Source organism: Dermacentor andersoni, chromosome 6, assembly GCF_023375885.2.
Source record: "Dermacentor andersoni chromosome 6, qqDerAnde1_hic_scaffold, whole genome shotgun sequence".
Classification (NCBI taxonomy): Eukaryota; Metazoa; Arthropoda; class Arachnida; order Ixodida; family Ixodidae; genus Dermacentor; species Dermacentor andersoni.
The window spans coordinates 166,704,383-166,732,035 of NC_092819.1; the positions used below are offsets into that span (position 1 = coordinate 166,704,383).

General features: G+C 45.3%; 2 long non-coding RNA genes across 2 annotated transcripts; one reads left to right on the plus strand and one right to left on the minus strand.

Annotated features, from left to right (window-relative positions):
- Positions 1 to 820: 820 nt before the first annotated feature.
- On the plus strand, positions 821 to 18,226 carry LOC129380458 (uncharacterized). The gene is made up of 2 exons (XR_011895317.1): positions 821 to 1,134; positions 16,243 to 18,226. It is a non-coding gene; the product is annotated as an uncharacterized lncRNA (long non-coding RNA).
- Positions 18,227 to 18,564: 338 nt separating this feature from the next.
- Positions 18,565 to 22,498, minus strand: LOC129382685 (uncharacterized). The gene is made up of 2 exons (XR_008610723.2): positions 21,888 to 22,498; positions 18,565 to 21,857 (listed from the first exon to the last, which is right to left on the minus strand). It is a non-coding gene; the product is annotated as an uncharacterized lncRNA (long non-coding RNA).
- Between the last annotated feature and the right edge of the window lie 5,155 nt (positions 22,499 to 27,653).

A 27,653-nucleotide genomic window follows, 5' to 3' on the forward strand; every position in this document is an offset into this window, starting at 1 on the left:
GAAGCGATACAAGGTGGAACAGCGCGTGTTGCACAGTCGAGTTGTGTGTGTGCGTGTGTGTGACGCGTTTGTTATGCGCAAGGAGCACGACGACGATCGTCTTCTAACTGCGCCAGAGCAAACCTATTGTTGAGTACTACATACGTATTGCGCGGGCGTTAAAACTAGAGAAACACGGGATTGAGACGCGACCAGCCGCAGTGTATAGGACTGTACGTACGTAAGTTTCCAGCACCGACTTTTAATTCGGAGTGAATAAGGGACACACCACGAGTGATTTGTATGCGGAGGTTAACACATGTGCATTAATTAGCGGTGGTATAGAAAAAGAAAGGGGGGGGGGGGGAAGCGGAGTGCGGCGGGGATTGCGGAGACAGGTGCTCGAAAGCATTTCCGTGCAAGTTTTGTCGGTGTACTCGATGAACTAAATGCCGCATTAAAGAAATTGTGACGAAATGTTGGCACGTGCGTAGTGGCGCAGTTTAAAATGTGTCCGAGAGTAAATCCGAAAAGAACCGAAGCGTACCATGTGTAAAAAATGTGTGAAAACTACAGCTGCAAGCTTGCGCTATGCAGCATTGTCCAATGTCGAGATATTGTTCTTATGAATGTAGCACCCATCGCCCTTGTACACATATGTTCTGGCTTCGTTGCACTATCATCGAGGCATTGATCGAGGTTAATAAAACTGTACCCACAACGAGTGCGTCGCCCTGGTTTCGGTTTCGGTTTTCGCTGCCATTCGTGATAATAAACCGTTTGTAAATCGTACTTTTTGTTGGCAATTCTTTGGATAGGGAACGAAAACAAAAACTGGCAATTAAAATAAGCAATACGTAAAATGTTTTAAACGAAAAACTGTTTCAACATTCTTTAAAGTAACTCTAACATTCTAGGGCTCTGTTTCCGCTAGTCAAAATGTGTCATGGCGGCTTCCTGTCAATTGGATGTGAGCGTGGACGTGAGCGTAACATGGGAGCTTCGATGGTACATCTAAGCTTTCTTGGTTATCCCAAGCTGTTCCTTATCCTTCCGCGTAATAACTCGCGTAATAACTCTTTCTTGTACCCAATAGAATACCGAATAGAGATCGTATAGAAGCTCAGAGGCTGCACCTGTCATTCACATAGACAGGTAAGGTAGCTGTTTGCGACCACTTTCAACTCATCTGGGGCGCACATAATTTTTTTTTGTGTGTGTTATTTATGCATGAATAGGCATGATTTTTCACGCCGCCTGAAGTCCTCGCTAAAAGTACGCTTTAAATGCTCTGCACGCCTTAAATTGACACCCATCTGTAACGTGTTTGAGCCGTTATTTATAGCCCATATCTTGCGGACTACGATTTTGACCTTATGCGCACTACCGCCCCTTTGTTCTGTTGCGCGCGCGATATCAGTGTTTTTAGATCCAGAAGGCTGCTTCCGCATGCAAAAAGAGACTCGCCGTGTTAGATTGTACACATGGAGAGCGAACGCTGTGACACGCTCTTTAAATTGGCCGACTGTTGCAAGCGCTGGCATCATTGCCGTCGCCGAAGTATATATACAGGCACACTACAATAGAGACATACGTATTTACAGTGCCAAATGAACAATTTTCGTCCCTTGGCGCTCTTCTGCTTGGCCTGACAGGCAGAGGTCACGCAGTGCGTTGCAGTGAAAGCGCATGAGCATACAGCGAAATCTACGCGAACGTTTTTATAGACAAATGCTCGAAGATTTCTATCACCAGCTGCCACTTGAAAGTGCGTTTAGCTAGCAAGCCAGCACTAGTGTCTGCGCTTTCAAGCATACACTTGATAATACGAAGATAATGCGACAAAGTGTACACATATGAATGCCAGATTCAATATTTCTTGACACTCGTAAATCCTCAAACCTGCCAGTTCTTGGTTAGTGCATGAAAAAGTGGAATTTTGTGTTGTTTGAAAGCAGACATTGGTTCATCCAAACGTGGCTTTGCGTAGGCCGTCGCATTGTATCAATGAATTATCAAATGCTTGGGCATTGGAGCAATGAGGCGATGTAGCTCCAAAAATGCACCTTTGTTCTCTTTTCACTTTGCCTCATGCTATTCTGTCTCAAGTTTAGCCAATGTCAAAGCAGCAATTTCGACTGGCACAGCAACGCTCATTTGAATGGCATCTGTCAATGTCGTAAGTTGTCATTGTTCCTTTCAGCACATATGTTACATGGCCTTTGACATCATCATCATCAGCCTGGTTACGCCCACTGCAGGACAAAGGCCTCTCCCATACTTCTCCAACAACCCCGGTCATGTACTAATTGTGGCCATGCCGTCCCTGCAAACTTCTTAATCTCATCCGCCCACCTAACTTTCTGCCGCCCCCTGCTACGCTTCCCTTCCCTTGGAATCCAGTCCGTAACCCTTGATGACCATTGGTTATCTTCCCTTTTCATTACATGTCCTGCCCATGCCCATTTCTTTTTCTTGATTTCAACTAAGATGTCATTAACTCGCATTTGTTCCCTCACCCAATCTGCTCTTTTCTTATCCCTTAACATTATACCCATCATTCTTCTTTCCATAGCTCGTTGCGTCGTCCTCAATTTAAGTAGAACCCTTTTCGTGAGCCTCCAGGTTTCTGCCCCCTACGTCAGTACTGGTAAGACGCAGCTGTTATACACTTTTCTCTTGAGGGATAATGGCAAACTGCTGTTCATGATCTGAGAATGTCTGCCAAACGCACCCCAGCCCATTCTTATTCTTCTGATTATTTCAGTCTCATGATCCGGATCCGCGATCACTACCTGCCCTAAGTAGATATATTCCCTTACCACTTCCAGTACCTCGCAACCTATCGTAAACTGCTGTTCTCTACCGAGACTGTTAAACAGTTTTCTGCAGATTAATTTTTAGACCCACCCTTCTGCTTTGCCTCTCCAGATCAGTGAGCATGCATTGCAATTGATCCCCTGAGCTACTAAGCAAGGCAATATCATCAGCGAATCGCAAGTTACTAAAGTATTCTCCATTAACTCTTATCCCTGATTCTTCCCAATCCAGGTCTTTGTATACCTCCTGTAAGCACGCTGTGAATAGCATTGGAGCGATCATATCTCCCTGCCTGAATCCTTTCTTTACTGGGATTTTGTTGCTTTCTTTATGGAGGACCATGGTTGATGTGAAGCATTATATCTTTCAGTATTTTTACATACGGCTCGTGTACACCCTGATTCCGTAATGCCTCCATGACTGCTGAGGTTTCGATTGAATCAAACGCTTTCTCGCAATCAGTGAAAGCTATATATAATGGTTGGTTATATTCCGCATATTTCTCTATCACCTGATTGATAGTGTGAATGTGGTCTATTGTTGAGTAGCCTTTACGGAATCCTGCCTGGTCCTTTGGTTGACAGAAGTCTAAGGTGTTCCAGATTCTATTTGCGATTACCTTAGTAAATACTTTGTAGGCAACGGACAGTAAGCTTATCGGTCTAGAATTTTTAAAGTCTTTGGCGTCCCATTTCTTATGGGTTAGGATTATGTTAGCGTTCTTCCAAGATTCCGGTACGCTCGAGGTCATGAGGCGTTGCGTATACAGGGTGGCCGGTTTTTCTAGAACAATCTGCCCACCATCCTTCAACAAATCTGCTGTTACGTAATCCACCCCAGCTGCCTTCCCCCTTTGCATAGCTCCCAAGGCATTACTTCTTCCGGCGTTACTTGTGGGATTTCAAATTTCTCTAGACTATTCTCTCTTCCATTATCGTTGTGGGTGCCACTAGTACTGTATAAATCTCTATAGAACTCCTCTGCCACTTGAACTATCTCATCCATATTAGTAATGATATTACTGGCTTTGTCTCTTAACGCATACATCTGATTCTTGCCTGTTCCTAGTTTCTTCACTGCTTTTAGGCTTCCTCCATTCCTGAGAGCATGTTCAATCCTATCCATATTATACTTCCTTATGTCAGCTGTCTTACGCTCGTTGATTAACTTCGAAAGTTCTGCCAGTTCTATTCTAGCTGTAGGGTTAGAGGCTTTCATACATTGACGTGTCTTGATCAGATCTTTCGTCTCCTGCGATAGCTTACTGGTATCCTGTCTAACGGAGTTACCACCGACTTTTATTGCACACTTTTTAATGATGCCCACAAGATTGTCGTTCATTGCTTCAACACTAAGGTCCTCTTCCTGAGTCAAAGCCGAATGCCTGTTCTGTAGCTTGATCTGGAATTCCTCGATTTTCCCTCTTATCGCTAACTCATTGATCGGCTTCTTATGTACCAGCTTCTTCCATTTCCTCCTCAAGTCTAGGCTAATTCGAGTTCTTACCATCCTATGGTCACTGCAGCGCACCTTGCCGAGCACGTCCACATCTTGTATGATGCCAGGGTTTGCGCAGAGTATAAAGTCTATTTCATTTCTAGTCTCATCATTCTGGCTTCTCCACGTGCACTTTCGGCTGTCCCGCTTGCAGAAGAAGGTATTAATTATCCGCATATTATTCTGTTCTGCAAAGTCTACTAGTAACTCTCCCCTGCTATATTTAGTGTCTATGCCATATTCCCCCACTGACTTGTCTCCAGCCTGCTTCTTGCCTACCTTGGCATTGAAGTCGCCCATCAGTATAGTGTATTTTGTTTTGACTTTACCCATCGCCGATTCCATGTGTTCATAGAAGCTTTCGACTTCCTGGTCATCATGACTGGATGTAGGGGCGTAGACCTGTACGACCTTCAATTTGTACCTCTTATTAAGTGTCGCAACGAGACCTGCCACCCTCTCGTTAATGCTATAGAAGTCCTCTACGTTACCAGCTGTATTCTTATTAATCAGGAATCCGAAAACATCTTCAGTACGACCTAAATGTGTTTCACAGCTGTGATTGCCTCAGTGCGTATAGAAGCAGCGAAGTGATGCCAAATACTTTTGCAGAATAACTGAAATGTGGGCAAGTTCATTCGGATTCATGATTATGGCAGATTTGAACCCAACACTGTGTAACACTACTACACAGACTGGTGTTTCGGGTAGTCGAGACAAGATTCTTATTAAAACCTCTTTGAGATTTGGCAAACTGTTAGCTAGGTGGGATAAAGTAATTGGATTCAGAATAGTAGCCTCAACATTGAGCACAAGGCAAGAGGTGAGTTTTTTATTGTGATCATTTTCTACAAGCATGCACATTAGCCTTACAGTAGTATGAGCATCTTTGTAGCACATCTTTCCCTGTATAAAAAGGGTCATGTTGCTTACTGTTTAGTTGGTGTTATGCATTGTCCACTTCTGTGGTGTTGATGCCCAGGATCTCTACAAAACGGAACCTATTTGGTACAGTCTTGTGGCTGCTTGTGTTCTCCCTTAGCCAGAGACATGAAGGGGGGTTCACGGTCACTGACCAAGTCTGATGTATGTATAACCCGACGTTTTGGAACTGCATACGGGCTCCTTGTTCACTGAGTTGGACAGGAAATCGTCGTCACTTATGTAGCCAGCACGTGACGTAACAAACATGCGTAAATGGCAGGCATAGTCCCTGGTGTCTGGTTCATCGTAGCTGGCGTTGATTGAATGGTTAGCGATTCTAGCAGCTGCCGGGATGACATGTTCTTTTCTTTGGCAACAACAGTGGCATTGTCCCAGTCAATCTTGTGACTATGTTCCTGCACATGTTTGGCAAATAATAGTCGTGTGACTATTATTTCTTAGATCACATTTTCTTTTCTTTTTTTTTTTTTTCCCGTTTCCATGCCTGATCAGACGAACTTTCGTCGAACCCTTGATTATGTAGCCAGAGGCAGTGGCACTGGTTGTGTCCTGTTTGAGATGAATGGTCCTTTTGTCCGTCTCTATCCACTATGACCTGGGCTTATCTCCTGGCTGCTGAAGTGTGCCTGCATTTTCCAGGTCAACTACTCGGACATTCATGTCTGGATACAAATTGGGTAGATCTTGCATGCCATGCCCAACATCAGAGTAAGTTTTCTGTTTCTGCCAGCACTCTTGCTCATGCACTTTCATTTTCCTCCGGTCCGGGAGTTGTGGAAAGAAGCTGTCTGCAGTAGCTAGAAGTGTAGTCCTAAGCCTTCGGCTCGTAAGCATTTGCACTAACGAGGAGCTATATTTCAGAAGGCTCAGTATATATATCAAGGGAGTTCTTGGATAAGTTTACAGTGGCTTCTGTGAGATCACTGCGGTGTCGGTAGTGTGGACTGCATGCCATTTGTTGGAATTCTTATGAATTCTGCGAACAGCGAGCTGCGCCCTTTTCCAAGCTACAGTTTGTTGTGGTTCACGGCCACTACACTATTGCACGCCTTGTGAAAACAATGAGGCATTGAGTCACAACCACAGGTCCTGTCAAACTAGCCAGTACTAGCTCAGGATACCCTTACTAGTATTTTGTTATGATGAGCCACCGCACCCCTCCAATAGAAGATATGTCCATGGTGAACTTCTGTAACAGCTTTTCTCAGAATCCCAGTTGCAGGAGTGTCACCCTTCTCTTAGCCCTGTGGTGCTAGCATGCATGACATGACTTGAAGACATTTGCTGTTTGTATGTATTTATGATGCTGTACTTTGTCGTCTTGCTAGGCATTTATTGATTCCAAAGTGGCCTTCAAGTGAGAAGTGCTGGGTGAGTAAGCTCCTGTAGCTTTTTGGGCGCTATGGTTTTGTTGCCACAATATCAACATGTCTTGGACTACATCGTCCTTGTGAAGCCAGAATTTTTTCAGACTTTGCAACACCTTGTCCAGCTCTTTCAAGTGAAGATGCAAAGTTGGCAGCAGCATTAATCTAGTACTTGTTCTTTCTTCAGTTCTTGTAAAGAAGGTGGGGAGAGGCAGCATGCATAGCCTTCAATCTTGGTAGGCCCTTCTGGCGCCTGTTATTCTCCTTCACATGAGAACTTGACAGTGTATCAGCTGCGGGAAAGTCTTTGCCTAAGATGTACATTATGCCTCATAATGTATCAATCATATGTGCATTTTATGATTTGGGAAACAGATTGCTGCCCCATTTATAGAATTTATCTCAAGCTTGCAAGAAAGAAAGCACTTCTTTCTATATCTAGGCATAGCCAGGCATTCTGTCTCTGCAAAATATCTTGAGGCGTATCTAGTAACATGTTGCCCATCGTCTTGCTTTTGGCTGAGCACTGCAACTAGACCACAGCACAAAGCATCAGCTGTGATTAGCAGCTGGTTTCTCATTTTGAGGAGCGCCAGCCAAGCACTGGATCTGAAGAAAGTATTTCTTTCCATTTTGAGAATTCTTGAACCTGTGTGGGTTCCAGATAAACCATGCTTTGAAAACAGCATGCTGGGCAATGGGTGTAGTGTTTGTCATGTTAGGAGCGAATAAACCTAGATAGGTGGTCATGCCCATTAGCAGCTGTAGTTCTGGAGGATGGTCTTGGCATGTCTGTGACAGCTTTGAGCTTGTTTTCGTTCATGATATGCCCCAAGTAGGATATTATTGTGATGCCAAACTTACATTTCTCTTTGTTGATGGCAGCTCTTGCACAGTGGGTGCCCTCAAATGTACTGCAGAGTTTGTTGTGTTGCTGTTTAGTTGAGCATCAACTGATAACCTCGACCATATGACAAGCAACACATGTAAGTTCTGGATGAATATCATTCATATACCATTGTATTTGATCTGGGGCACGCCAGATACCAAATCGCATGAGCAGTTAAAGTGAAACCAATGGAATGGTGCTGTAAAGGTGGTCAAGAACTTTCCGTCATTTCTCAGGGATTTACCAAAACCCTGAATTTGGGCATCAATTTTTCATACACCAAGCTGTGACTCGTAGTATCTGAAGGGTATGCTCTACTGCAGGAATTGGATATGATGCTCATAGAACTTGCTTGTTCAGTTTTTGTATAATCCATAAAAGTGTAGAGTGCTCCTGATGGCTTCGTCACCACTACCATAAGCGTGCACCAAGGAGTTGGCTCTGTCATAGCTGTCGTAAAGGCAATCTTAAACCTGGAGAAGTTTGGCTTTTGTCTTCTATGAAAGTAGCCATACAAAACAGTGAAATATTAGTCCAAAGGACGCAGGCTTGAGCTTCAACATTGTCATGCAAGCTGCGCAAAGTATTTGAGGATGCGGCTTTGAATCTCCTTAACCATTAACATTCTCAATCTGGAAGCGCTCGACTTCACCTTCACAATCACCTCTGTGACCTATTTAGCAAATTTATTTGGAAATAGCGGCATTCTGCCTGATGCACGAGATGGAACTTGATGTTGTGCTAGTCGCCTTACACAGTGACCACAGTAACTTGGAGATCACCACCTTCTTGAAATGTCACGAACCACATTGTTTTCAGGTTGATACAAGAAATCGTGTCTAATAATCATCTCTGACAAAAAGAAATAACTGATGCCCGTGGCAAGGTGCCATTCAAGTGGTTGAGCTCCTCCGGGAGGTAGGGGGTGATACGAGTGAGAACCCTCAAAAGCCGATTATGGCCTTAGCCAAGCAGCCCTAGGTGACATAGTAAAGCTTTTTGGGCACGATGTCATTAGGCACCACCCTATGTAATTTATTTGCTTCCACAACCCCTGCATGGCTCACGAGTGTCTGGTGGTAAATTTCTGAAGCCACATCAACCTCAATGTAGCATTCCTAGTTCCGAACACTTCAATCTGCATGCCACTATGTATGGCAGGTGTTACTGGGAAGGAGACTGACGAACAGCTACACATAGATAAAAACTCTCTAAAGGCTGTTATTGCGAAAACACTGCCCAACATCAACACACGCTATATGATACAAGAATGTTGCTACTATGAAAGATGGTTTTACTCAATAGCCTTATAAAAAATGGTAAAAGAAAGCTAATAAATTTGGAACTCATGTTTCAAATCTTGTCTGGAAAAAAAATCATTATGTCTTCAAATATCTCACGCAGCCGCTAATCCTGTTCTACTTCATCACCTTCAGGTATGCTAGAGAAGTCTTTCTCGTCATTGGGCTCCAAAATGTAGTTGAGCAAAAGAAGTAGACCTAGGTGGCTGACAGGATGGCTCTTCTTTAAGTGTGGTGCATAGAAGAAAAAAGCATGCAAACATCTTCAACACTGTAATGAGCATTAACTGTTAGGGATGAAACATGAAAAACCCCAGGGAAAACATTTAGGTTTGGTGGAAATGCAGAAAATACACAGAGACTAAAGACAGTGAAGGAAAATGAAAAATGTTTGTGTAAGCTTCTTCAGCAGTGCGTTTGTTGCCTGTAGACAACACCAGGTAGAACTTGGAAAGCGACCTTCACCCTGAGTTGACGTCAATTCTGCGTGCAATTGGTGCATATTGACACAAAGATGTGGGGCTCCCGCACCGCAGAACGGCGCGCGCAAAGGTCGGCGCTATGAAACACGAAGTGCGTAAACTGCACGCTCTTGTTCTGGCCCCCTATTAAAGAGAAGCGTATATTTTGCAAGACTCCGTCTCCAATCTGTGTTACATTTTTCTGGTGGAGGTGCGGGGTACGTGCTACCACTCCCAGATCAAACACTGTCTACAAACCCAGTACGAAGTCCGGTCAAGCTGACTACTGTGCAAGTACGGACAAGCTGCTGACTTCAAGGACTGCCGCCTGAGCATGAGCCTCTACGCAGTCAAGTAAGAAGGACGAATACATCGGTTCCATCTTCCTCGACCGCGCCGACCGAGGTCGTCCTCAACCAGCCACGAATCCCCACGTCCTTCCATGGGGACACCTTTGAGGATGTAGAGGACTGGCTCGATCACTTTGAGCGTGTTGCAGAATTCAATGGCTGGACTCCAGAGCGCAAGCTACGGAACGGCTACTTTGCCCTCAAGGACTATGTGTGGACATGGTTTGAGAATCGTGAGGCGGTGCCCTATCGACATGGGACGAATTCTGACAACAGCTAATCGGCACATACGCCAGCTTCGATCACAAGGAGCGAGCTGAATCTGCAATTCAGGCGAGAGTACAGAGGCCGAATGAAAGCGTCGCAATGTTTCTCGAAGATATATGCCGACTTTTCCGACGCGCGGATCTATCCATGCCGGAAGAAAAGAAGCTCAGGAACTTGATGCGCAGTGTCAAGCAAGAGTTATTCGGTGCCCTAATATGCAACCCACCAATGACTGTTGCAGAGTTTCTCGCGGAAGCCGTATCAATGGAAAAGGCACTGCAGCAGCGAACAAGGCAGAACCGCGACGTGTCGACCCTATCGCGTGACTCTCTCGCTATACCCCTGGACAATACCGACGCCTTGCGGGAGCTCATTAGGTTTATCGTTCGAGAGTAGCTTCAAAATCTTCAGGTGGCTCCAGCATCGGTACAGCGGCTCGATCTGGCTGAGGTCGTCCGGGAGGAAATCAGGCAGTCAGTCGAAGTCCCAGAGTGAAGCGAGACACCACAGCATGAGGTACGGCAGCCACAACCTTGCATGTCGTATGCGGAAGCAACGTGGAGTTCGTATTTTTCGCGATGTGAGCGACGTCCCGGACTTTCATGGTGTGCACGCCGTTGAACAAGCAACTGGCGACTTCAGGCCTCGCCGCATGCCATTCATGGCTGAAACACGACCACTCCGCAAGAGCGACGTATGGCGCACCGCAGACCGGAGGCCCTTGTGTTTTTATTGCGATGAAGCTGATCACCTCTACAGGGCGTGTCCTTACTGTCAAGCTGGGCTCCTTGGATTTTCACTGAATGCACCGTGCCCGTGCAATGGTGAACGCCCCCTGGAGTTTGAAGCATACCTCGCAGAGGCCAGGACCTTGTTTGCTCCACGATTCCTTAAACCCCGGTCACCGTCACCCGCCCGAAACCGGTCTTCCAGCCCCCTCTTCACATCGAGAGCAACGAGGCGTCGCTCACCCAGCCCTGCCTCCCAGGAAAACTGAGTCCAGCGACCTGCTGTTGGAATCGCACCGCTGGCACGAGTTGTTGTAATCTCGGCGCTGACACCCGTTGTTGCAAATGGGTCGCAAGCCCCAAGGGTAGCGTTGGCCTGGCGGCCTGGGGCACAACTGGAAGCATCCGAAGGTCCCGGCAAAGCATGAGTCGACTGGTAACAGAACAACTTGTTTATTCTAACATCGCAAAAGAGCGGGCGGTCAGGTCGACCGAAGTGGAGAGATGGGAGAGCACGTTACACAGCAGAAGAAATCGGAGCCTCCCTCTCGGTGTCCGGGGGCAGCTGCTCTTATACTCTCGGAGTCGAGGGCAAGAGGAAGGCCTCATGACGAGGCCACGTGATGGCGGGGCACGGACACGCTGAGAGACATGTTGAGACGAGTGTAGTGACGCATCCGCCGAGCAGGCGCCGGTCGGACCTCCTCGCTTCACACTTGGGGAGCTCCTCTCCCCGGCTGCCACGCTTTGACAAGCGTGGGCACCAACATGCACACACACGCACACTTGAAGACACATGGCACTGAAACATGCCTGGACGCGCGTGGCGGGGAGGCGTATCGGCGGCGCTGAACGGGCCAAAATGTCTGCCGCTTTGAACGAAGCCCCGGCGTCCGTTGCATCCGCGCCGGCTGTACCGCGCATCGTAGGTGAAACGTAACACTGCGCAGCTGAGGTTGCTGACGTTGCGAACGCTGAAGATCCTCCACTACGACGACCGCTATATGACGTAATTGAGATGCAGAGAAAGCAGTGTAGTTCCGTGTCAGTATCCTGCGACGTACGAGTTACCATAGATGACCACGAAGTCACGGCGTTAATCGACATGGGTGCAGACACGTCTGTCATGAGCCAGAATCTCGCGTGTATGCTGAACAAAGTTTCGACGCAATGGACCGGAACTCGGATTCGTACTGCAGGAGGGCATCTCATAACTCCAATGGGTCGGTGCACGGCACGAGTCAACATGCAGGGCTTCACGTACATCGGCGACTTCGTCATTCTTCCTGAATGTTCAAAGGACCTTATACTCGGCATGGATTTCCTTGAGGCGAACAGTGCCATCATCGACCTGCAAGAGTCTAGAGTCAGCTTCACGACTACGCAAGTTATGGCGAACAGTAATGACAATGACCGTGACATCGCGCTTTGCGTAACTGACGATCACATCACGTTGCCACCCAAGAGTAGCGTGCTTACCCTTGTCCGATGCGACATGGAGGACGCCGCCGAAGGAATTGCTGAGGCAAACATGCCCCTGCTTCTTGAGCGCCACATTTGTATAGCCAGAGGGCTTCTTCGGGTGCAAAACAAATGTTCAGTCATTTTGCTAACAAACTTTAGCAACAAGTATCGGCATGTACCGCGACGAACGAAATGGCTGAACTGAGCTCATTTCCTCGCGAAATCACTAACGTTACTGACATTGCCACATTGGAAACCGCATCGTCTCAGCAATCTGGGTTACCCAGCCTAAAAGAACGGATTCACTTTAACGCCGCTCTGCCAGACCATCAGAAAGACCGTCTACTGAGTCTTGTGAATGAATTTGTGGACTGTTTTTCAACGTCATCCAAAGTGCGGCGCACGTCCATCACAAAGCACCACATTATTACGGACGAGTCTGCACGTCCTGTCTGTCAGCATCCTTACAGAGGGTCTCCAGTGGAAAGGGAAGCGATCAAGCATCAGGTGAAAGAGATGCTCCAAGACGACGTGATCCAGCCATCCACCAGCCCGTGGGCCTCCCCTGCAGTGTTAGTCAGAAAGAAAGACAACACACTACGCTTCTGTGTAGATTACAGAAAGTTGAACCGTGTCACCAAGCGTGATGTTTATTCATTGCCACACATCGACGACGCAATGGATCGTCTACAACATGCCAAGTTTTTTTCTTTGTTGGATCTTAAATCAGGATATTGGCAAATCGAAGTTGATGAACAGGATCGTGAAAAAACAGCATTTGTGACACCTGATGGGCTTTACGAGTTCAGAGTTCTCCCCTTCGGTCTCTGTTCCTCACCTGCCGCCTTTAATACCACCAGCATACCGTGCTTGCTGAACTCAAATGGCAAACCTGCCTCGTATACTTGGACGATGTCGTTGTGTTCTCGAGCACGTTTGACGAACATCTCACATGACTCGAGAGTGTCCTCACTGCGATCCATACTGCCGGCCTCACCATCAAGCCTGAGAAATGGTACTTCAGGTTCCAAGAGCTCAAATTTTTTCGCCATGTCGTTGGTCCTCAAGGTGTCCGACCAGACCCCGACAAGTTAGCTGCCGTCGCTGAGTTTTCACCACCCACAGACAAGAAGGCTGTCCAACGCTTCCTTAGTTTGTGCGCATATTATGGGCGCTTCGTCAAGGGCTTCTCGAGAATTGCTGAGCCTCTGACAGGGCTTACATGCGACGATGCGCCTTTCATTTGGGCGGATGAGCAGCAGCAGTCTTTCAATGAATTGCGCGTTTGCAAGAGGCCCCGATACTTGCTCATTTCGACGAAGACGCTGACACTGAAATCCATACTGACTCCAGCAATGCGAGTCTCGGCACTTGTGCAGTGGCAAGCTGGTACGGAACGCACCGTTGCTTATGCAAGCCGCAGTCTCACCAAGGCTGAGAAAAACTACTCAACTACTGAAAAGGAATGCTTAGCGGTTGTGTGGGCAATTGGCAAATTCTGACCCTACTTGTACGGTAAACCCTTTAACGCTGTCAGCGATCAACCACGCCCTGTGCTGGCTTGCCAACCTCAATAGATCCTTCAGGCAGACTAGCCCATTGGAGCCTGCACTTACAAGAGTATGATATTACAGTTGTCTACTGATCTGGCAGGAAGCACAGTGACGCTGACTGTTTGTCACGTGCACCACTCTCTACGACCTCATCGGACCCTGACCATGACTTGCCATTTGTCGGCGTTATTGACGCCATAAAGATGGCTGAGCACCAGCGTGCTGACGCTGAGCTGCTGCCGCAGATCGAACACCTCCAAGGAGTTGAAGATGTTTTACCCCGCTCGCTCGTGCGCGGCTTATCATCATACTACTTGTACAACAACGTCCTTTACAGGAAAAACTGCGTAAGCGGCCCCAATACGTACCTCCTTGTCGTGCCATCGGCACTACGCCACGACATTTTGCGAGCCTGCCATGATGAGCCATGTGCGGGACACCTGGGATTCGCCAAGACTTTAGGCAAGGATACGACAGAAGTATTACTGGCCCCGGCTTTATTCCTCTGTGCAACTGTACATGAAGACCTACCGCGACTGTCAACGCCGCAAGAAAGCACCAGTTAAACCGACTGGCTTTCTCCATCCTGTGGACCTTCCTCAAGCACCGTTCCAACAAATAGAATGGATCTACTTGGACCGTTCCCAGTGACCTCTTTGCGCAACAGATGGATAGTCGTCGCTACCGACTACTTAACCCGGTACGCCGAAACTGAAGCTATTCCGCAAGCAAATTCATATGAAGTGGCCAAGTTCTTTGTACGCCACATCGTCCTACGACATGGTGCACCGTCTGTTCTCATCACTGACCGCGGTACAGCATTTACAGTGCAACTTATGCAGGATGTTCTCCAGCTGACGCATAGCTCTCACCACAAGAGCACTGCATATCACCCTCAAACCAATGGATTAACGGAACGTCTGAACAGAACGCTGGCTGATTTGTTCTCCGTGTATGTCAACGTAGAGCACAAGACGTGGGACGCGATCTTACCCTATGTGACTTTCGTGTATAACACTGCTGTACAGGAGACTACACAGTTTACGCCGTTCTAACTTGTATACGGGCGCCACGTCAGGTCAACACTTGACGCCATGCTACCACTGGCTGATAATAGCCCTGACACCCTTCGATACAACTAGGGTCGACGCGACATCCATTACAATACCGGCGGCTGCGTGTGGGTCTGGATGCCTGTCCGCCGCCGTGGACTCTCAAAAAAGTTGATGCGCCGGTATTTTGGTCCTTACAAGGTTACACGCCGCCTCTGTGACATGGCCTACGAAGTGGTCCCCTACAGTTCTAACCCCAGTTCACTCTGTCGTCGTCCTCCCGCTAAAGTTGTTCACGTAGTGCGCATGAAACCATACTATGCGTATACGTGAATGCCGAGATGCACCTGAGGAGCTCCATTTCTCATGTCACTGAAATAACTTTTTGACGCGACCGAGACGGTCGCTTTTCTCATGGGAGGCAATTGACACAAAGATGTGGGGCTCCTGCACCGCAGGACGGCGCGCGCAAAGGTCGGTGCCACTAAAGACGATGAAGTGCGTAAGCTGCACGCTCTTGTTCTGGCCCGCCATTAAAGAGAAGCATATATTCTGCAAGACTCCGTCTCCAATCTACGTTACCATATAGTCCTTGTCGGGTGTACAATTAAACTTCATATTGCATGTTTTACATATTACTTATCTGATGTCTTAGCAGCATAGGTTTTTCCTCTGCCTTTCTTGTAAAAAAATGTTTGGGAAGTGCGCAAGTGCATCTACTTTGATTTTTTTTGTGCATGGCACATGTGCTGTTGGCTTGGAACTGATTCACAATATTAACAGCCGTAGCGTTCAGGGCCCCATGTCGCTGAAAATCCAGCAGTGGTGTTGGCGACCTTTTTCATGAGAAAATTAATCCCAAACCATGCATCCCGATTCATGCAGGCCCTCCACGTGGCATATAGGCGTTACTGAACGAATTAAAATTCTTAAAGTAGAATGTGTGAAAAATTCATGAAGTATGACTTGCACACAACCTCGAGACATGATAGCGTTGGATTGTAATTTGAATATGCGAGAAAACATAATTCTGTTGTGCAGAAACTCAAACACAAACCCCTTTTCCAGCTGCCATTTCAGGTCTGTCTTAGGAGTGGCACGCCCCAGAAAGCTCGCCTTCGTGCATAGCATTTGCCACCAGCATTTCCAGGGAAACATTACAGAAGCATAAGCTGCAGCTGCCCGGAAGCGTGAGAAGCAGCCAGGGATCTTTTAATGCTATCGTGTTCCACTCTTAAAGGCGCAGCTTAAGTGTCCTCCAACCTTTTTTTTTTTTTTTTTGCTGTTTGGGGACTGCCTTCTTGAAGGTGTTGCTTCGTTTCCTTTCTGCTGTAGGGCGAATGTAATATCTGCTTTGAACAACAGCAAAGCCACATTTTGATTGCACTTGATGCTGGCTGCACTAGTGCGGCATCTCTCCTGAACACTATCCAACAGTTCACTATGATGTTATCACTGAAATAGAATACACAAGACACCTTCGTGTACCACTTCAACTACCTCGAAGTAATATGCCATAGCTCTATGATCATATCCTTAACATCCACTACTTTCTTGGATTCATTTCAGATAGCTGGAATGTACAGACTAAAAAAGCTCGGAAGTGCTTGCGCTCTTTGGAGAATTTTGTATGAGCATTTTCAGGCTGTTCTGGTGACACTAAAAAATACTGGCTCTCCTGTAATCGAGAGTGGATGTAAGCACGAAATGGCTGCCAACAAAGCAGATTGATTGTAGATGATACTAGCCACAATCTTAAAATGGGTGTAGCGTACATTCCCAACGGCACACCCCACCCCACCGCACCACGCAACTGTACACTGGTCCATATGGAAGCAAGTTTCCTGTCAAAGACAGAACCCCATTGCAAGTCTCGTCTTGGTCCACCAGATGCGCCGTGGACCTCGCGGACTGCTGGCATTGAAAAGAGCACAAGCAACTGTGTCTCAGTGCCAAAAAATGACAATCAAGTGTACAGTGCCTTGTATCTGCCTCTGAACGTCGCTATTAGAAGTGACCAATAAAACTTCGGCGTACTAGAAGTTACAGCTTGAGTGATATTGTGAGCAAATATTTAGAACTCAGAAGCAATATTTTTTGTAACATGTTTGGGAAGTAACTAGCATATGTATTGCAGTCTTGACTGTTTGCCCGGATGAGCTGGTTTGAGTGACAGGATAATGACTCTGGCTTTTGGTTCATTGAAGGTGGCTGACAACAGGAGCTAAAAGCATTTCATGCATAAAATGTCTGCAGCAGCGGCACTGTTCGGTTAGTCAAGGACCTCATTTCATGGCCCTCATTCTGACACCTTCGAACGCTGTTTCTGCCTTTGTAACGCTTCCTAGAATTTATCCTTCAAATTCTTATGTGAAAGAACCATGCATCAATTTTGGCGTATTTCTCAAACTGTACGAGCAGAATTGCTGCTGATTTCATAAATACAACCTATAAATCAATACAGCAGAATTGTTAGTTGAAATATGTAATCCAAATCAAGGAGCCATTCTCAAGACAATGTTCCCGCTGGCACTGATGCGTGGCATTCCTGGCGTTGGTGAAACCTTTATTCTACATGATAAAGCATGAAACATTCACACGTGCTCTTCTTTCCTTCTTTTTTGAGCTTTGCTGTTTCAAGGAGCTTTGCCCTTTGAGTGGCAGCAGCCTGATTGACATAGCTTCCGACTCACATATTTAACATTTTTGCACAGATTGGTCAAGGAGTAGCCAGATTTTGAGAAGTACATCTTTAGCAGAGTCTATAGGTGCTGGCTTTTGGTGTGGAGAGACAAGCAGCTTCATAGCTTCCCTCCTGTCTCTTGTCATTGTGTCAGCAAACTGAAATGAAAACTCTCGAAACAGTATATTTGCTAATGAGGAATCTTTGCAAGGCACATTGTGAAGCGCATGCCGATGAATTGCTTCAACCTTTCACATTAAACAAATTATGCCACGTGCTGTCGAGAGGCAAATAAAGCTGTTCGCTTTAAAAATTAACAATAATATCCGCAGTTTGTGAAGTGATTGAGATATTGTTACCCAGTACCTTCAACAAAGATATTATGGGAAACAGTGCAAGGAACTAGCATACTTACACTAATAGCAGGTATTTGGCGGAGTTGTATGGGAGACAAGATAGCCAACCAATTTTCCTCTAATGCATGTGAGCTTTGTCATCCTCATGGTGTAATGTAATCGTTTCAGGTAGCGGATAAAGAATGTGTGGTAACATGAAATGGCCTTTGATGACACAGGCGAGTAGTGGATGCCACACTTCAGTTCTAATTAAAGTTACATCAGCACAGAGCATGTATGCTACGACCAAGTTGGGTCCATACTTTGGATTACTGTGTACAGTGTCACACTCTTCTGCATTGCAGAAGATGGAAGCCAGTGTTTCTTTGCTGTTGCCATTTCAATTTAGTATATTTTCATGTTTTCATGCTCTGCAAAATACAGCCAGAGGTTGCACGGTCTTGAAATGAAGACTACTTTTTGTGTTTTCAAGATAAAGTTTTAGCTATAATAAACGCAATTTCCAAAAAACAAATTTTATGTTTGGCCTGCCTTCTTTTGGGTGATCAGACATGGGAGCCATTGAGGCATCATGGCTCATATGTGCTCCATTTATGCTTGAGAGGTGTGTGCACAATGCTCCTTGCATGTTGAAAAAAAAAAAAAAATGGAGACCACCCATAATTGGTGTTGGTTTGCTTTCTTAGCCACAAGTGTTATTTGAAAATATAGCTGGTTTTTGTTACTCTTTCTGGCGGTGCATTTTAGATGCATAAAAATTATGATGGATGTGCATGTTCAGTGTGATTGCAGGAACGAGAAACTTTACTAGAAGATCCTTTGCAAGAGATGCAAGTGCTTGCCCATTTAATGAAAAAAAAAGGCTTTGTTTTCATTGTATACAGTAAGCTAAGGGTCAGGCGGACTTCATCACAAAAGCAAAGAGAGAAATTGGTTGACAGAGAAATGCAAAGCCTGCTGACCACATCGTAACTGTCTAGCGCATAGACAACACCTGCACGTTGGCCAACAGCATGGGAAAGGAGAAGGGATGGAAAGATGAAAGAGATTGCCATGAAGCACATGTGGTGAAAAGGAGAATGAAGCAAGAATTGGTAGCATTCAGAAAAAGCTAGATATTCTTGAGAAAACTGAAACATTGGACAAATAATAGCAACCTTTATCAAGTCTTACCGCCGTATTCAGCAATACATCTTGAAGCTCATGCTTGACTTGATATAAATGACGTATGGTGTGAATGTGCCCAAGATGCTCATTGCATTGCTTATGGTGTGTTCACGACAGGTGTCATTTAAATCGAGTCAAGCATGGGCTTCAAGTTAAGATGCATTTCTGAATACGGGGGTTAGTGTTATGGCATGGTGAGGCTCTCTGGAATGAAGACTTCATGAACTAGAGAATAGATGTGCCCGTGAGAACCTACTTTTACGTATTATCGCAGACATCTGAATCACAGGAGCAGTCTGAAGCATGTGGTAGGTTTGTGAAGAATTTCCGAGAAACCTGCATGGGTTTTCTCTGTAACAGTTTGCTACAATCGGGTGTATGACTCATTTTACATTTCCTGATCACCTTGCATATTTCCGCACAATGCTTTCGTCATTACTGTTCAGATTCATTACTGTTCAGTGGTTCTTGTTTAACAAAATGGAGTCATGAGAAAAGAAGGAAAAAGGGAAATTTTAGGCACTGAAAAGGCAATACAGGCATGAATGTCAAAAGAGGCACTTGTAGACAGGATAAATGCAAGATTACCTAGTTTACATGGCCATAGTTTGTGCTTACAAAGAAGGCAGAAGAAGGATGCGAGGAAAAAATAAGCATTTCGTCTGAGGTTCCTCTCATTATGAAGCTGTTTACAATGATGAGAGCTAAATACAAAAAGTGTGGTCCTAATGAACGGACACGTTCTCCCAGTTGCAATTCATAGTTTAAGTAAGATTTTGAGGGACTTCAATCGCACCTCAAAAAGAAGTCCATGATCAATAAACAGTGCAGAAAGCCAGTATAACAGTTTTCATTGACAGTGAGTTGGCCCTAGGATATGATCCAGTTTGCATCTTCAACAAAATGGCTATTGATTGGCTACTATTGATCTGTACAATAAGCGCAGCACGCATACAGAACAGCACACAGTCCCATTTATGCCTTGGGCCTCACTTATACCATGTTAAAATTGTGGAAATACAACAGATTCATAAAACCAGCTCTCTTTATCACCTTATCTTAGGGAGGGACTTGTCGATGTTACAGTGCAGAGCACGAACATTTCCTTAGGAGAAGGCTTCCAGTTATTTATGTATATGGCAGAGGTTCATTACCTCTTGAAAACTGTTCTGCATAACACTCGTGCTTCTTCACACATCTGTCACGATCCATCAAATACGGGATAAGTTGGGTGCTGCAGATAAATGGTTCCTGCAGAGCCTAAAGCTACAGCATCAATAGGTAGCTAAATTTTCATTCTTGATGTTTGGTCCAGTTCTCTGAAACATACACATAGAACTGAAACTGTTCAATCTGAATACCAATATTAAATGTGTTATTTTGGGGCTTCAATGATTTGCTGAAGTTGATGGAAAGTGAAGGACTGTATAGAAAAAATGGCTGTAAGGTCAACTATCATCTGCGCATAACCTTTCAGATACTGCACTAAATATAATCTAAAACACATGAAAAGTTTTTATAGAACAAAGTACAGCCACACTGGATCACGCTGGCATCATTATCATATGTCACTGGTGTGGCACTTCAACACAATGTGGGAACCACCATGGCTTGCACAATGCTCCGAAGGATACATTGCAATAGCGCAACTATGCTCAATGGCATTTGAACTGTTCCTTGCAATTTACAACTTCTAGCCATGCACTTATTCATTTATAACTTGGATGGTCGTGAAGCCTAAGTGCTTTTCTACCTAGCAATACTGCAAGCTTGTCTGCTGACACTAGCTGCACAAAAGAGCAACAGTAGCTTGTGCTCCAGCAGAACTTGAGGGCGGATTACAAGTTCTTGCCACACTATAGATAAGAAATATGAACATACTCCTAAGCTTCAATATCTTAGCTGGTGTAAAGCTGCAATACAGGTACTGCACTCCCTTAATTGCACTGCTTACAGCTGTCAAACTATACCTCTGGTGATATGCACATTTTGGGGATGGCAAGAAGTTCCACTAGACAAGGTATCAACCACACAGGCATCTAAAACATTGAGTTAAGGGTGTTTAAGACTGACTAAACATAATTTGCCACTTGGCTTGGATCGCGATTCCTTTCCCCTCTAGTGTCATTGACTGAAGAACCACAACACTGAGGAGTAAAGTAGCAATGCTTTGTTGTTTTGCCAGTTTACTAATAGCAAGAAACTACGCTCTAGCACTGTAGCATAATGAAAGAACAAAAGGTCAAGTATATTGAGCAAGCTTGATCAACCAGCTCTCCAGTAGTCTGGGCCCCACGTCAGAGGGTATCGTCGTATGGTGTCATGACTACAAAAGTGCATGAAGCCTACTAGAGGCTGCAGTTTCAGTAGAAGGTAGGGGATAACCCCTAATTAAGGGTAAGCCTTTGCTTTTGACAATGATCGGCCAAATTTAATCACGATTTCCCACTTCTCCGCCGGTGCAGAAATGCCATCGTCCTTTTAAGATTGGCCACATTAAAAAACGTACGTACGTACCAACGTACGTACAGTCCTATACACTGCGGCTGGTCGCGTCGCAATCCCGTGTTTCTCTAGTTTTAACGCCCGCGCAATACGTATGCAGTACTCAACAATCGGTTTGCTCTGGCGCAGTTAGAAGACGATCGTCGTCGTGCTCTTTGCGCATAACAAACGCGTCACACACGCACACACACAACTCGATTGTGCAACACGCGCTGTTCCACCTTGTATCGCTTCGTTCGTGGTCGTGCTGTTTGCGCGAACAAACGCGTCACACACGCAACTCGATTGCTCTGCGCACACTAAACGCCAAAACGCGATGTTCCACCTTCGTTCGTGGTCGTGCTATTTTGCGCATACACCTTCGTCACACACACACAGCTTCGATTGTCGTAAAACGCGCTGTTCCACCTTGTATCGCTTCGTTCGTGGTCGTGCTGCTTGCGTGCACCCTGTCGCCATAGAATAAAGACTAACTTTATGCTGTCGCTCCGGCGAGTTGGCACAAACCCTGCGCTAGCGCATACTTCTATGGGCCTCGCGCGCGCGCGCATGGGGACTAGGGCGTTTCAGGAGCTAGGCGCGTTTTTTGCACGACAACTAGGGCGCTAGGCTCCCCTAGGGCGAAAAGTTACCTAGATACATAGTTCCCTTTGGTGCCGCGGGGGCGGCACTGCAGTCGACCGGCTGCACAGGCGAGCGAATGTAAGTGCGCCTCCCCGGCCGCACTGTTGCCGATTTCCTCTGCCGCTAAAATCACATTTCGCTTGAAAGCTGCCGAGTACTGCTTCCGTGCCCCCGACATCGTGCTCCTTCACTAAAAACGATGCACTTCGCGAAGCGCGGTTAACACGTGAACTGCCAAGGTCCGCACTCAACAAAGAAAGAAACGATGCCGTAGCCACGCTGCAATAGCGAAGGCAAGCCGTAGCCAGGCAGCAATAACAAAGCCAAGTCGTAGCCATGCAGATATTACGAAGCCAAGCCGTAGCCACAGAGCAATAACGAAACCAAAACTTCGAGCCGAACTTTGAAATTTTTGTCCGGATCCGCATATAGTACGAGGCGGAAATTTGGGACGCTAATAACAGGAAAAAAACCTCGTACTATACGCGGGTTTTTACGGTACTTGTCGAAGGTTCTAGTGTAATCACTAGTGCTCGCGTGGTTTCCAGAAACTTCTACACGGTTCGTGTCGCGCATGCAATCTGATAATATAAGGTTTGGTGAGGACATACACAACAGATAGAATGAACGATAACATTTGCGTAAGTTCCAGATCATGCAGGTGCATCTTGTGCTAAGGGATAATGTTAAACATTTGTGAGCCCAACGCCTCCTCTATTTTTTCATTGCCAGCACAATCGCTCGCTCCCCAGTGGGAGCCGTTGGTGCGCCTTAGTTCATTGAGTTGCCGTGATGCAGCGCTACCCAGACGGTACAAATAATTTAGGTACGCCTGCTTGCGTAATGCAGATATCTGAGCGCGCTCCGCTGCCGTTCCCAACGAGAAGTGTTCGACGCTCCATCACTGTGTCTATCAGGTAATCACACATCTTTCAGTCTTCCGCCGACTTCTGCTGTGAGGTGCCACCCAGATGGTACTTTCCCCCCCCCGACCGTAAAGCAGGTACGAATGCTACCCGACGGGGGAGAGTAGGAAAGGACGATAGGAGAGGGTGGTGAACAGTCTGATCGGCCGCATCTGGCTAGCATTGAAAAAATAGAGGAGGTGCTGGTTAGCCTGTGAATGGCGGCCACCAGAGCAAGATAAACAAGCACACGTGTCAATACCCCCCTCTTAAAGAGCGTCGTCCCAATGCTGCATACAAAAGCGGGAAGAAAACCACGAATAATAAAGAAGAAAAAACAAAGAAGCAGTCTCTAAGGTAGTCAGCAGGCGTAGAAAGGCTTAAGGCGCATTATGTACACGACTTCAGGTCATGCATGGTGCTGCTGCGATTGCGAAATGCTATCTGGCATGACCTCATAGTCCAGTGTGCCAATACTTCGAATAATCTTGTAGGGTCCGAAATAGCATCATAGCAGTTTCTTGCTAAGTCCTCATCGCTGTATTGGAGTCCAGACGCAAACACAGTCACCGGGTTGGTATTCCACGTAGCGTCATCGAAGATTGTAGTGCCAGCTGTCAGTTCTCTGCTGGTTCTTCATGCACAGGCACGCGAGGGAGACCGGCAGCTATCGGCCTTCTTCGGCGTGCTGGAGATAGGTGTCACTGTCTAAGTTCTCTTTGTCGGTGATCTGTGGCCACGGTTAAGAGTCGCCCTAGGGTTCCTGCTGTAAACCAACTTGAACAGCGTGATCTGCGCTGTTTCTTGCACTTCCATGTTATAAGCGAAGGTTACTTAAGCAGGATGGCCTCCCATGTCCCCTTCAAGCAAGTTAGGAAATCAAAAACGATACGAAAACCGTGGATTATGAGTGAGCACATCAAAATGATAAAAAAGAACCGCCTTTATCATGCATTTTTGCACTCCAGATCAGAAATTAAACTTAAGGAATTCAAGACTGAAAGAAATAAACTGAATAAAATACTAAGGCAGGCAAGAATAGATTACTATCAACGTCTGTTTTTTGAAATCAACAAGAAACGTCCGGATGCGGTTTGAAAAGTAATAAATAACATTTCAGGTCGTCAAACTAAAAGTAGTGTACCCAAGTCAATAAGCTACGCAAATTGCAAATTGATCTGTAAACCACTGGCAGACCATTTCAATACTCATTTTGTGAATGCAAGCGTTACGCACACCCATGACTCCCAAGTCATGTATTCACTAGATAAATGTGTTTCAGAAACTATATTTATGGAGCCAACTGATGAACATGAGGTGTTTACAACAATAAAAAAATCTTAATAACAGCAATGCATTGGATATTGACAATTTACAAATTAAGCCAATAAAGTATGTCTTACATCACTTGCCATTTATCTGCACGTTGGTCCATATATTCAATTTAGCAATAGAATCGGCGACTTTCCCAGATGGCATGAAACGAGCTAAAGTATCTGTGCTATACAAACATGGTGATATAAATAATGTTTCTAATTATAGACCAATATCTGTCCTACCCATTTTTTTTAAAGTGCTAGAAAAAATTATTGCTACGCGCCTAGCAAAATTTCTAAACAGACATGATGTAGTAACAAACTCACAGTTTGGTTTTAGAAAAGGTAGATCTACGGAAGCAGCCCTTTTATTCTTGAAAGAAAGTATTGTGCAAAGCATAGACAATGGAGAATTCGCCCTCGGGCTCTTCATTGATTTTAGCAAGGCATTTGATTGCACCAGTCATGACATTCTTAAATATAAACTATCAATATATGGAGTACGCGGACATCCACTCACTTTAATGGAATCATATCTCAGAAATAGAACTCAGTGTGTATGTATTAACAACATCCTATCTTCTTTCTTAACACTTAAAAATGGAGTGCCGCAAGGGAGTGTTTTGGGGCCCACTATTATTTAACTTATATATTGATGACTTAGTAAATATAAATCCTACAGTTGACGTCTTTATATATGCAGATGATAGCACTATACTCTTCTGTGGAAAAGACGCAAACGAACTAATTATCAGGTGTAATGCATTGCTAATGAAACTATCTGATTGGTCACATTCAAATGTGATCAGAATTAACCCCACTAAAATGAAAGCTATGCTTTTCAGAGCCAGAAACAAACCTTTTCAGTTGGAATATTCAATCACTTATTTAGGCAAACACATAGAACTAGTTAATAAACACAATATACTTGGAGTTATATTTTCATGTCTTTTGAGTTGGGATGCTCATTTTAATAACCTTCGAAACAAGTTTTCTGCAGTCGCCGGTGTACTATCTCGCTGTAGAGCTTACATGCCGACAAAAGCCAAGCTACAAATTTATCATGCATTGTTCACCTCGCAATTTAATTATTGCAGTTTAGTATGGGCAACCACAACACGAACTAACATAAATAAAATAGTTACAATACAAAAGGCGCTTTTCCGACACATTGCTAATATTGAAGCCCGATCAACAACAAAAACATTGTCACAAACACACCAAATCATATGGGTAGATCGATACTACGAATATCGTCTTTTACAAATATTTTATTTTGCAAGGAAAGAATGGAGAGATTTTCTTACATCACTAGCAACCTTGCAACACCATGACATACCTGTGCATCTCAGGAACCCTGAACCTTGGCTTGTACCGCGCTTTCGCACCGAGTATAAGTTACAATCTATTAAACACAATTTGCCGAAAATTCTAAATAATCATGTTCACACTAATAAATTCTCTCGTAAAGAATTGAATATGTATTTCGTTAACCTATAACATATATATTCATCTATAACAATGCATAAAAATGACCATGTCTTCTTTTTTGTCTTTTTGTTTTATTTGTTACATGTTATTATATTATTGGATATGTTATTATATCGATATGTGATTTTTACATATCCTGTCATAAGCATGTATTTGAGTTTTCAAATTTATGTTTAGTTTATGTTTAGTAAATTTCTGCTTAAGTTTTTTGTACCAAAAAGGTTACTGTTATCGCGCTGCCATGTATAACGCCTCCTGGGTCCAGTCAAGCTGCTGACGGCAGCTTTTAGCCCGGGAGGACGTTTCTAGTCTGTGCTAGAAGAAGAATAAACTTCAACTTGAAGTTGTGCTCAACATCAACATACATTGCTAGCTTGTTGGCAAGGGTCTTGCTCAGCCGCTCCGTAAGACTATTCGCCTACAGGTGGTAGGCAGTTGTCCTCTTATCGCTTTCTGGCTGTATTGTAGAATGGCTTGTGTGAACTCTGCTATAAAGGCCGTTCCTCTGTCAGTGATGAGGATTTCTGGGGCACCATGTTACAGCAGGATGTTCTTGATGAAGACCACTTCTGCTGCACTGCCTTTCGGCAGAGCTTTCGTTTCTGCATAGCGGGTTAGGTAGTCAGTAGCCACGATGATCCACTTGTTTCAACATGTTGACGTCGAAAAGGGCCCCAACAAATCTATTCCTATTTGCTGAAATAGTCGGCAAGGAGACTCGATCGGCTGTAGTAATCCTGCTGGTCTTGTTGGTGGTGTTTCGTGTTGCTGGCAGTCGCAGCATGTCTTTACGTAACCGCCGACGTCGGCAGTCAGGCATGGTCAATAGTACTTCTCTCATATTCTTGTTAGCGTACGGGAAATGTCGGGGGGCCTTGCTGTGTGATTGTTGTTCAGGGCGTGCAGGACTTCTGGCCGGAGTGTTGCGGGTACAGTGAGAAGGTAGTTTGCGCGAGCTGGCGAAAAATTCTTTACGAGGACGTCGTTGTGTAAAGAAAATGAAGACAGTCCATGCCAAAATACCTTAGGGACAACGTCAGTCTTGCCTTCTAAGTAATCCACGAGGCTTTGTAACTGTGGGTCTGCTCGCTGCTATTCGGCAAAGTCGTCTGCAGTTATTGTTCCTAGGAAGGCGTTGTCGTCCAGTTCACCTTGCAGTGGCAGGTTAATATGTGTGCGCGATAGGCATTCGTCATCAGAATGCTACCTCCTGGACTTATATGCCACAGTGAATGTCGAATTCCTGGAGCCTGAGACTGTGATGTGGTAGGCGACCTGAAGGATCCTTTAAGTTTGCTAGCCTACACAAGGCATGTAATTGCTTACCACTTTGAAGTGCCTGCCGTATATGTAAGACCCATACTTGAAGAAAAGGGCTCTACGAAGACATGAACTAAAAGAGAAACATGTACGACGAACAAGGCGCTACTTCCAACTAAATGTTTTTTTGAAGAAACAGGATTTTTCAAAAAGAAACATTTAGTTGGAAGTAGCGCCTTGTCTGTCGTACATGTTCCTCTTTTAGTCCGTGTCTTCGTAGTGCTCTTTTCTTCAAGTATGCAAAACCAATTCGCCCACATCAAGCTTCTGCTGCTTCAGATGTAAGACCCAAATTTCGGCATAGCCGAAGTAATCAAAAGGCACGCTTTCTCGGTTGTAGAATAATTCGCTTCTGCTATTGACATTGACTGGCTACCATAAGCGATTACGCTTTCAATTCCTTCCTTCCTTTGAGCTATCACGGCACCAAGGCCTATGCTACTAGTGTCAGTGTGCATTTACGTCTCGATGTCTTCGTCGAAGTGTGAAAGCACCGGCGGTGACTGCAGCTGTCGTTTCAGCTCCTCACATTTGTCGTCTTGCCTTGTTTCCCATTTAAAGTCAATGTCGGCTTTCGTGAAGTGAGTTAATGGTTCCGCAATGGTCGCAAAGT